The sequence below is a fragment of the Balaenoptera acutorostrata genome, chromosome 6 (genome assembly GCF_949987535.1).
Source record: "Balaenoptera acutorostrata chromosome 6, mBalAcu1.1, whole genome shotgun sequence".
Taxonomy (NCBI): domain Eukaryota; kingdom Metazoa; phylum Chordata; class Mammalia; order Artiodactyla; family Balaenopteridae; genus Balaenoptera; species Balaenoptera acutorostrata.
In genome coordinates, this window is record NC_080069.1 from 63,515,470 (window position 1) to 63,528,350 (window position 12,881).

Genomic DNA, 12,881 nt, shown 5'->3' on the forward strand with positions numbered 1-12,881 from the left:
TATATTCTATAACTAATTGTTTGATGGCTTTATTGTAAAATATCTTTATTAGTCTTTTTTATTTCACTAGTTTCTAACAATATTTCCATAACTGAAATAATCATTATTTGTACTTTCTTTTTCATTATTTTTTCAAGAATCCAAGCTCCTTTAAAGCTTGCCAAACCTACAAGCTCAGATCTTGTTTTAAAAAGTTTAAAATATTTTGGTGGCTATTTTAATTCTAATATCAAGTGATTAATCTCAGATTTCATGTTTTGACTATTTAGACGAAACATCTTATCAAATGTACTATGTATTTACGGACAAGGTCTCTTTACATTCTCCACTTTATTATCTTTAAAACTTTTTCTTGCACAGGTACCAAACAGCTTTTTGTTTTGCTCTGCTGCAAAAACTGCAATTACCATTCGTACTAACATGTAATTCATATCTTGTTGCAGTAAACTATTATCTTTACTGTTCCAATCATAACACTAGTTTTTGCATCTCCAATAGATACTGCATCAAAAATATGCCTTCATTTTAAATTTTAAAAATTGCCCATACTTAATTTTAACCTAATTTATGTTAAAACTATAATTATTTTAAGTTAATTACCAATTATGACTTAAACAGATATCACTGTGTATTGTTTTATCTGCATAACGTATTCAAATAGACACATTATAATGGCACATTTATACCTAGAAAAATCATTCAAATTAAATCAATCCAATGGCACAGACTAGACGAAAGGTTTATCTGTTTATACGTAATGCTAGAAATGATATATTCACCCCATAGCAAACTACAGTAAAACAATATCTTACAAGATACAACAAAGTAAAAGGTAGCATTACAAAAACAATAAAGTTTTATGTCAATAAGAAATACTTTATATGCTTCAGCTTTTAAGTCTAAATTGATTAAAGTTAAATAATATTGGGCTTCCCTGGTGGTGCAGTGGTTAAGAATCTGCCTGCCAGTGCAGGGGACATGGGTTCAAGCCCTGGTACTGGAAGACCCTACATGCCGCAGAGCAACTAAGCCCGTGTACCACAACTACTGAGCCTGCACTCTAGAACCCACGAGCCACAACTACTGAGCCCGCAAGCCAAAACTACTGAAGCCCGCACGCCTAGAGCCCGTGCTCCGCAACAAGAGAAGCCACCGCAATGAGGGGCCCGCGCACCACAATGAAGAGTAGCCCCTGCTCACCGCAACTAGAGAAAAACCCACGTATAGCAACAAAGACGCAGTGCAGCCAAAAATAAATAAAATAAAATAATTTTTTAATTAAAAAAATATATTAAAAACCCAATTCTTCAGATGCATTAGTCCCATTATAAATGCTCCCTTGCCACATGTGTCTAGTGGATACAATATTGCACAGCACAGGCCTAGACTGAAATTCCCAGCATGTGTGAAAAAAAGGGATATGTTTTGGAAGAGATACTGCTTGGAGAAGCAAAATAAAGAAATAGAGTTAATGACACGAACTTGTCCATGCTATCAAAGCAGGTGGTGCTTAAACTCAAAGAGGAGACTCTGTTGACAAACCTATGCCAGCTGTTGAGATGGAAGAACTAGACGTTCAGAGCTTGATACCACTAATTTCTCCCATCGTGACTGCAAGTTCACTCTGCTTCATTCTTATAATCTGCATTCCTTTGTGTTTTCTATAGGGGTATGCTAGAACAACATACAGCCAATATGAACATATATCTCTATTTGCAAATTCTTACATTAACTATTTGAATCATGATCTTTTGAATTTTGTGAATATAGGCAGGTTGAATTAACCTATCCAAGTCTAAACAATTCTGAAACTGATGTGACATGCAGACTAGGTAGTAAATTATATTGTTGTAAATAACCAAGGGAAGTGCGATATTATTTGCCATTTTGTTGCCACAAGCTATTTTATGAGAATGAGCTGACTGCTCAATTTTTTCTTTTTTCATAGTTTCAGGTCCAATTGAAAACCTTTCTATAACAGTTTTGCAAATAATCATCTCAGAGATATTCCTATTTTTTTAAGTGCTCTAACATGTTCTTTACTACTGTTGCAATTTGGAGAAAAACTAGTCTATTAATCCATTATTAAGTATTTAATAAAGTTAGTATTTTTGACCTTTAATATTTTTTCTGTTCTTTAAAATTATCTTTGTTCTGTTTTCCCAGTTGGTAATTTCATTTTTCATTTATAGAAAATATGGCTTGAAATTTGTTCAGACAATTGCAAAATCTTTTGAAAAGCTCAGCATCTGTCCTCTGTCAAATTTAGGATTATCCCTCTGACCCACCTGTCACTACTAGATCATGCTGCTTTGTCTTTGATAGTCAATTTCTAATGTTAAGTCACTTCTTCATTTTTGGATACTACAGCATCAGGCTATATTTTATGCATTCTCTCTACAAGTTTCTAATTCCTAAAAGAAGTTATAAAGAACTTTAAGAATGAAGAAATAGCAGTATTAGTTGCAATTAACAAATAATAATAGTTTAGCAACTAATTTATAATCAATTAAAATGTAGGAAACATTTAAGCAGACCACATTTTTTCCAGAATGTTAGCTATTACAGAATCTTTTAGTTTTCAGATGAATTCTGTGAAAATGTGTTTATTTCCAGGCAAATCTTATTGTTATAAGAACAATATTATGGCCTGTTTCTTTATATTGTATTCATCCTCCTTACTGAACTCTATGGTTAAGTCCTGAGTTTTCAGTGTATTCACTGGAACTTTCTAGAGAAAAAACTTTGTTAGAAATCAATGTCTAAAATTACCAGTGATTAGGGGTTTCCATGACTACTCTCAAGTCCAATGATTCACCAGTGGGCCCACAGGACTCAATAGCAGGTAAAACTCATAGCTAAATTTCATTATAGCAAAGGTTATTGAATAAAAGCAAAAGAAAAATACATGTATTAAGCAAAGTCCAGAGAGGTTAAGTGCAGACTACTGAGTTTTTCCTATCCAGCACTACAGAGAATCCTACTGGCAAATTTGTAATTTTAGTGCACAAGTCTTGTACTTCTTTTGATAAATTTATTCCTAAGTATTTTATTCATTTCAATGCTACTGTAAATGAATTTTTTCTTGATTTCACTTTAGACTCTTCATTAATGTATAAGAATGAAACTGATATCTTCATCTTGCATTCTATAACCTGGCTGAAATTATTTATTACTAAGACTGTTTTAAAACTTACTACAACGGCACAGTAGTTGAGTGTTTTTGTGGATCCCTCAGGACTTTTTTTCATACAATACCAAAACATCTGTGAATACAGAAAATTTTACTTCTTCTTTTACAATCTGGGGCCCTTTAATTTGTTTCTTGACTTACTGTACTGGCAAGAGTATCTTGTACAATGTTAAATGGAAGTTGTGAGACTAGGCATCCTTGTCTTGTTCCTGATATTAGGGGAAAAGCATTCAGTTTTTTGCCGTGATGTGTGATGGTGGCTATGGGCTTTACACAGATGTCCTTCATTAAGCTGAAGAAATTCTATGCCAGTCTTAATTGTTGAGATGTTTTTATCATGAAAAATGTTAGATTTCATCAAGTGCCTTTTATTTATCCATTGACATTATCACATTTTTTGTCTTTATTCTATTAATATGATGCACTTCAGGGATTTATTTTCATAAATTAAATCAATCTTGCATTCCTTAGATAAATACCACTAGATCATGGTATATATTTTATATATATATTGGTAGATTCAGTTTGGGTTTCTATAATTTTAATGGAATTACATGTGTGCCAAAAATATTCAATGTTCAAGCCAATTTTTTTAACATCTTTATTGGAGTATAATATCTTTACAATGTTGTGTTAGTTTCTGCTGCATAACAAAGTTAATCAGCTATATGTATACATATATCCCCATATCCCCTCCCTCCTGCGCCTCCCTCCCACCCTTCTAGGTGGTCACAAAGCACTGAGCTGATCTCCCTATGCTGTGCAGCTGCTTCCCACTAGTTAGCTATTTTACATTTGGTAGTATATATAAGTCCATGACACTCTCTCACTTAGTTCCAGTTTACCCTTCCCCCTCCCCGTGTCCTCAAGTCCATTCTCTACATCTGCATCTTTATTCCTATCCTGCCCCTAGGTTCAACAGAAACTTTTTTTTTAGATTCCATATATATGTGTTAGCATATGGTATTCGTTTTTCTCTGTCTGTCATACACAGTGAAGCAAATTTTTTTGTAATCTCTTTCCTGCATTTGATGATCCCAACCAGTAAGAATTCTCCAAAGAGACCTACAGGTTCTCTCAGTCTGAAATCTATCATTGTCCTGCCTGGCTTTCCATGAATTATCTCATGATTCTTCTGCTTTCCTTTGGAGTCCACATTCCATAAATTTTCAAGCATAATCCATAGGTCACAGGTAATTCTTCTTTTATCTTGGCATATATAATATTTAAATATATTTACATAGTTAATATTAATTTAATATATGTATATTAAATTTTAGATTTATCACCTTGTCTTCCATTTTGCAAGGCTGTACAGATTTTCAGTAATAGGTTGGTAGAAGTTCCAAACCTACAAGGGCTATTTTTCTACCTGCTCTTTTAATGGACTCTATTTGAAGCTTTGTAAGAGACATTGTAGCATTTTCCTTCGTTCTGGTTCCTTATGCAGAAGTTATCCCAGTGTGCATTCTTATACTTTACCTTTTTCCCTTCCTTGTTACATTGTTATGGATCACACACACCCTTGCTCATATTCTAACAATAAAAATACTGCTTCCCTTTTCTAGTACCTCTTTAAGAGCAGTCAGATCTGGGAGACAATCCTTGTACTTTTATATATGTCTTCCTGAGATTTAAAATATAAAGTGATCCTTTCACATCTTTCCAGTAAATTCTGGTGATAGCCATAATTCTCTTAAAATAATCACTCTATTCCTTCAGTTTAAGCAATCAGCTTTTATAAGTTTTGTTATTATTCTCCCAATACTCTCATTTTGACAATAATATTGAATCATATATTCCAACCATTCCAGTTTATCCTTGAAATTCTGAGGAAACCATTACTAGAGACAGAGTGTTCCAAGCATAGATTGTCGAAATTGTCTTCTTAGAAAATTCACGGTTCATCTAAATATCTGTTTATACGGGCATTGATTTTTTTAATTTGTTTATTTACATAATCAAGTGTTAATGCCTGGAGTTATGAAACCTCTGAAATATAGTTATTTCCATGACTTATGTAATTTAGGGGGAAGAGTAAGCTGGGACGAAGTGAGAGAGTGATATGGACATATATACACTACCAAAATGGATAGCTAGTGGGAAGCAGCCACATAGCCCAGGAATCCATTTTCTTTTATAATAAGCTTCATAAGTTCAAGAAGTTAGCTACTCTGTAGTTACTTCCTTTTGCCCTGAATACAGTTCAAAACATCATCAAGGAGAATGAAATATTGGCAGCCAGTTTAGTATGGACTCCCTAGGTCTGAACATAATTTAAAGCTACAACTTCACTAGCATTTGTAGAACAGATAAAACCAAGGCTCAATGCTATTGACTGTAAGTCTGGCTTAAAAACACAGCAAAACACACACAAAAATTATTTTTCCCCTAAAACAATAGGATGTTTGCTTCAGCCTCCCATGCAATACTTGGCCAAGCTATAGCATTTAAGGTTCAAATGACTGCATTTGCTAAAGTGATCTAAAATGACACCCACATGTAGATAAAGCCACCATATGGTGCAATGACCAAGATCAAAACTCAAATTACCTTCAGATCAACACCAAAAGCTTTACTTTTTACTTACCAATTCTTATTTATCTTTCAAGACTCCCCAATAATTTACCATATACTGAAATATTTGAATATCATTTAATTAATCCTCGCTCTTCCTAATCTTTTGACAGTTAGTTAGACAAAGTAATCAGGCAAATAGAGATCAAAACAGCCCATATCTTACTGATAAAGCTGTTTCGAGGATGTGGTTTCCAGCCAAGTACAATCTCTAAGACTTCAGCCTTGAAATAAACATTCTTAGCCACCTAGTTACTGGTATATTTGGACAAACCATTGAGCTCTTCCGTGGGGACAGACTGCTTAACATATATATGCAAAGTCAAAGAAAGAGACAAAGCTAAAACAGAGAAACGGAGGGAGAGTAGGAGGGGAAGGGAGAGTGCTCTGGGAAACATGATGAAAAATTCTCCTAGTTACATATGCTAATAGTCCACCAGTGTCTCTTCCCTTTATTTCTGTTTTCTACCAGCTAGTGTTACTAATGAAAAGTTCAATGACAATATAATTTTTAACTTTGGAGGTGATTCTTTAAATTTTCTTTCTGAAAGTTTAAATGAATTCTTCATCCATGATGTTCAGAAATTTTTATTATAAATTTTTTAGAACTGGATTTCTTATTATTCATTTAGCTTATAGCTCTGAAAGTCTTTTCAAGGTGAAAATTTTTTTTCATCTCTATACATTTTGCTTTTACACAATGTATTTGCCTTCTTTACTATGTCTGCTGTTCATTCTAGAATTCATTTTCTATAATGTTGAAACTTCCTGATGTATTTTTCATGTGTCTTACCTTTTTACTCATACCTTATATATGTATTAATTATAATTATCCTAAATATTGTATTACTTACTTCGTGGTTAATTTTACATGTATTTTTAACTTTAGAACATATTTCTCACTGTGGGATTTTTCCTCACAAATTTGGTGATTTTTAGATGGGAGCTTCATATGTAAGAAAGCTCATTCACCAGGATCTTTGTTGCCTGGCTCCCATGATCCCCAACAAGATAGAGATATGCCATCCAGCAGGGTGCCTACTAGGTGTGGGGATATCTGCTCTACCTAGGAGTCAGTAACCTGAGGTCTGGTAATACCCTGACCTCTGCTTCAGACATTAACATTTTCTGATTTAGCCTCTAGCAAAAGCCACTGGTGCCTATAGAAAACCACTGCCTGCTCCTCTATTACAACCTTGGTACATGACTTTGGGTCCTAAGGCATCCAGACTGCTTCCATCTTCTTAGTAGTCTTCTTTAGAATGGTTTTAGGTTATGTTTTTCTCGGGTTGTGTTTTATAAGCCATCTAGTTTGCCTACTTTTCTATCTGTGGTAGTTAATTTTACATATCAACTTGACTATAGGGTTCCCAGAAATTTGGTCAAACATTACTCTGGGTATTTCTGTGAGGGTGCTTTTGGATGAGTTTAACACTAAAATCGATAGACTGAGTAAGCAGATTTCCCCCCCAAATGTGGGTGGGCTCCATCTAATCAGTTGAAGGCCTGAATAGAACAAAAGGCTGATCGTCCCCCAAGTAAGAAGAAACTTTTCCTGCCTGACTGCCTTCCAGCTGGGACATCAGTTCTTTTTCTCCCTTCAGAATGAATTGAAGAATCAGCTCTTCCTGGGTCTCAAATCTTCAGGCCTTCAGACTGAAACCACACCGCTAGCTCTCCTGGATTTCCAGTTAGCCAACTGCAGATCTTAGGACTTGTCAGCCTCCATAATCTCATGAGCCAATTCTCATTCATATATATTTTTTTTTCATCCTGTCGGTTCTGTTTCTTTGGACAACCCTGACTAAATGCACTATCTAATAGGAACTCCTTAAAATGTCTTTTTTAGTGAAAGTACAAATCCTTTTGTCTAACATGATTACAGATTATCTCCTTATTTACTTTCCTCTTACATGTCTGATTCTCTTTCTCTTTTCCTTTCCTTTAAAAACATGTATTTATTTATTTATTTTTAATATCATGGATTTGGAGCAGAGGAGAAGGTAAAATAGTCTTTTATACTATCTTCTTTATCTAATGTCCTTATTTCTTTCTTTAATAGAAATTCATGCTTTCTTTTTCCAAAAATTCTATTTAAAAAGAGCCTTCTGAAATTTTATGCATTTTGACATTTTTTTCTACATCAATATATGCTTTTCCTACATCAATATATGCTTTTCCTACATCTATGCAACTTTATATATTTATTTGAGACTTCTTTTTTGCTTCTTCATTTCCTTGCCCTTTGACTTCTTTTTCTTGCCTTTTTTATATTAAGGGCTCCTTGTCATTCTTTCTTTCCTAAAATTTTTCTACTTAAGGATCTTAGTTTACATGTACCATATGTATATTCTTTCCATGTTTTATAGTATTCTTCTAAAGTTGAACCTTCTTGCTATCATTCATTTAGCATCTAACTGTTTCTCTATCCCTCACAATAACCATCTTCACGTATTCAGCATTTACTGACAGGCCACCTTACATCAGGTACATATACTTTATAGTTTGTTTTTCACAATTCTTTACCTTTGGTCTATCCATCATTATTGCTTTCTTTATCTTGTTAACAGAAACAGTGGTAGAAGTTAGCAGAAAGCTTTGAAAAAAAATAAGGGAAGAGAAATACACTAAATCTTTTGTGGTAAATTTTGCCACCAAAATTTAAAATGTCTACTAATTTATGTTGTTAACAACTTATTAATAAACCCATTGATTTCTAATTTACTATCTTTCTTGATTAACAGTGTTATGAAAATGAAAAGGAAATGTTTATTTCCATCATAATTTATATATTTATTATTTTCCAAGAATGTTATTTCTTATTTGTGTTTTCTTCTGTCAATCTTGTTCTTGAATCAATTATATAGTATATATTTTAATTAAAATATTTTATTATATATTATAGCTGTTTATTGCTGGCACATGTAATTTAACTGGTATAGAATTAGAGAGTCATCAGGCATTATGCTAGTTGTTGAAAATACAGAGACAATAAAGAAAAAATTCTCTGGCATCCTATTATTCACTGAATGTCAGTGACTGGCTTAAAATTTAGATTTATCTCGTATCCTGAGTTATAGTGTCTTAGATTTTAAAGACACCCCACATATCTACTTCTAGATCCCCTCATGAGATAGACAATGCTATGACTTCATCTAAATATTTCAATTTCTTCCTCAGCATACAGAAAGTTTTTATTTTTAAGTCAAGCAGGAGTTATGTGACCAAGACTGTCCAATGAAATGGTGCTGAAAGCAATGTTTTCTACTTCAAGGCCAGCTCCTAAAACCTCTCCCATGATTCTCACAATCTGCCTTTGCCCCTGTCAACCAGATACATGGAGAAGATCTAGTAGATAATTTGAAAGACCTAGGAGGTGGCAGAGTCCCTTTTAATGATTCTAGGTCTTTGAATGACTGCATGGAACAGAGAGCATCTACTAACCCAACCCCAGTTACCTACATTTGATTCTGTTGTGCAGGAAAGCAATATTTATTTTGTTAAACCAGTGAGATTTTTGTGCTATCTGAAACCACAGGTAGAATTAATTACCCTGATCTATGCAAGCATTGGTACCAATGGTATCAATGCAAGCATTGCATCAATGCAAACAATTGGTATCAATGCAAGCATAAGGAAAGACTGCAAATACCATTCACTTAGAAGTTGGATGGCAAGGCAAATTGCACTGGAGGTAGGAATATAATATAGTATAAACATGTTTGTTAATGCCTCTTGTGACATGTTGAAGGTAGACCACATGCCTACTAAATAGTTAGCAGCTCTAGCGAGGGGAAGTGGTAGGAAAGAATCAAAATGTTAGCGCCTAGCTACCATTAACAATATTTTGTAAAGAGTTCAAGAAAGAGATGTGTTGAAGGGAGAAGCAGCTAGACGTAAGGGAACAGACAACTTCCAGAAATTACCACCTTGAAAGGATAGAGAAGTCAATCTCTTTTAGATCCCAAATGGTAAGTGGGAGGTGGGAATGGAGAAATCCTTTAAACCAAAGAGTGCGTTATGAACCAGCCTTTGGGGAAGTTAGTAATAAACCTTCCATTTTATTTATTTATTTATTTATTTATTTTTGGCTGTGCTGGGTCTTCGGTTCGTGCGAGGGCCTTCTCTAGTTGCGGCAAGTGGGGGCCACTCTTCATCGCGGTGCGGGGACCGCTCTTCATCGCGGTGCGCGGGCCTTTCACTATCGCGGCCCCTCCCGTTGCGGGGCACAGGCTCCAGACGCGCAGGCTCAGCAGCTGTGGCTCACGGGCCCAGCCGCTCCGTGGCATGTGGGATCTTCCCAGACCAGGGCTCGAACCCGTGTCCCCTGCATTAGCAGGCAGATTCTCAACCACTGCGCCACCAGGGAAGCCCAAACCTTCCATTTTAAACCTGGTATCTTCAAAATAGCCATCATTAACTTGAAGAATGGGAAGAGAAAAAAAATCAAAAGAATAAAAGAAATCTGAGGACTATGTTTGATAGACCTAACTACCATGGTGGTAACTGCCATGTGGGACTAACTGGTAGCAAACAGATCAGAAGCTTAGTAAGTTGTTTTTGAGAGAATTATGTTGCCAAAGGAAACTACCAACTTAGCCTAAAGAGTTGGAGTCCTCAGCTTTCTATGAACATGAATTACTGAATTTTTTCCCCTCTACAAGTGTAGGGAAACTTCACAGTGCCTGATGTAGATAATTTTACATTGCCATGAACCATTTTGTTCTGTGTATTACATTCTTTTCTTTTATAATTTTTTTTTAAAATTATGTGTAATGTGTGTGTAGGGATGGGTGGGTAGATAACTTTTCTTTTTAATTTATAGGTTATAATTATATCCAGAGGAATCACTTCTGAACCAGATACCATATGGCAAGATTTTCAGAACATTTGGAGATTCTGTATTTAGGTCGGACAGAGTGACTCAGTAGGATTTTGTCTTAGTCTGGGTTGGGAAAGTAAGTGTATATTATGGGTGAGATAAAGTAAGAAATGGGCATTTGGTGGATAAGACACAAATTACATACATAGTATGTGCTCATTAACCATTTTTCTATTCCTAAGAAAAAAAACCAAACTGTATTTCCAAGTTCTCTTTGCTTCTTGCTTCTTGACAGTGTCATAAAACTACTTTTTAACCTTAAAGATGAGCTGAAGTGGTAAAAACCTTCCAGGTCTCTCTCTCTTTTTCTCTTTTTCTCATCTTCGTTGTCTGTTGACTGAAAGACATTAGTGTATCCTTTGATCCAAAAGTTTAATATGATGGAAACATGCCATGGAAGGAAACTTGTTCCCTTAGTCACCCCTTGGAAAGGAGAAATTGAACTCCTTTGGGCTGTGACATGATCAAGAAATCCAGTGATTTTGGAATTGTTCATTAGAACAGTTAGCTTAGAGTGACAAAGTCTAAGTCCAAAAGATGTAACACTGGCATAGGATCTTTGCGGAAGGCAGTGCTTAAAAGGACAGCAGGCTGCAATGCTGGAAGTCCACCTACACATTGTCAAAGAATTTGGAAAAATAATCACCTGTGGTAACTTGGAAATTATATCACGTGACTGCTGGGTTTGTATTTCTAAGGGAAAATTTTAGAAAACAGAGGTTTACTGGTGTGTTCTGGGTTTTATTGATTGATTTAATAAGGTAAAACCAGAAAGCGATAAGCTCCAGAAAGAAGTGGGTCCAGAAAGGGCTGCAAGTAGAAATGAAGCCAAAAAGGAGGTCTAGAATTTTGCAATATCCAAATATTCGACAAACCAAATATTTCTAGATCCCTGGGAGAAGGAAGACAAAAAAGGTTTTCAGGTAAACAGTCCTGGTGAAATTTTTCAGCTGATCAAAGTGATTCAGCTTTCTGGCATAGAACAGATCAAAGATATGGCCTTTCCACCTATGATTCCATCTGGCCTCAGCCATTAAATATTCTTCCACATAGTCATTAAACAGAGAGGCAAGGGAGCCAGAAGCCAAAGAAACTGTGTAATTTTGAAAAACATCTAGTAAAGAACTTCAGATGGAGTTGATGTCACAGGGAAGTGAAACAAACAGACAAAAACAGAACATTTTGAAAAAAATGACTGCTTGCAAAACCACAAACCCAGACTAAAAAGTATATGATTATTCAGCAAGCCTTAAAACACCCTTTAGGCAAAGTGAAGGCTATGAAAACCATGTATTCTCTAAGTAAAGATCACCTAAACAACCTCTTCAAACATGAGGAAGGAAGATAACAAACAGAACTTCTTAGAGAGCAGAGTGTTTATCAAAGATGTATTCTAACATGCAATATTGGGAGTCAATAGGTAGATACCTTTTTTAGTTGATACTGCATTTCCAGACCATGAGGATATGGATCCAAATCTTATCAAAAGGACTACATATGTCATTTGGGAGAATATCTATCATCTAGCTAGCTAGCTGCTTGTCAGTTTGCCTTTCTGCCTGCCTGCTTGCATGAGTGTGTGCATGGTGGGTGTGGGGGGGAGGGGTCTTATGTTTGCCTGTCTGTTTGACTATCTCTCTCTCTCTCTCTCTCTCTTTCAATATATGGACATAATCTTATCAATATTAATACCTTCACTACTTCTGATTTATCAGCCTTCACTAAGAAAAAAAAGTAGGTATGTATATATCCCCTTTATGATGATGATATAATTTTGGCTGTGTCTCTTCTATAATTGGCTAGTGGACATGAGAACTAGAAACGTCACCCACTGCAATCTCCTAAATGGAAAATTCATTCATAAAAATTCTTATAAATTATATTAATCAACAATTTTTGGGATAAAATTCAATTTCCTCAGAGATACATTAGGCATTATTTAAAATGCTAATTAATAAAATTATTAACAAAACACCAGATATTCATTTCAATAACCCAGAATTATATTTAAAATATGTATTCTCATGTATCTACTGAGACATTGTTTTTTTTTACATTGGGCATGCACAGAAGAAATCAACTACTGTCTCAAGTTGGGCTCAATTATTAATATACAATGCTGCAAACCCATAGTCTATGTGGACATAAATTTGAATTCTTGTCCATATGTCCCATTGTTTATGCTTCTATTCACGAAGTCCTGCCTATTTTCAGTAAACCTAATGTTTG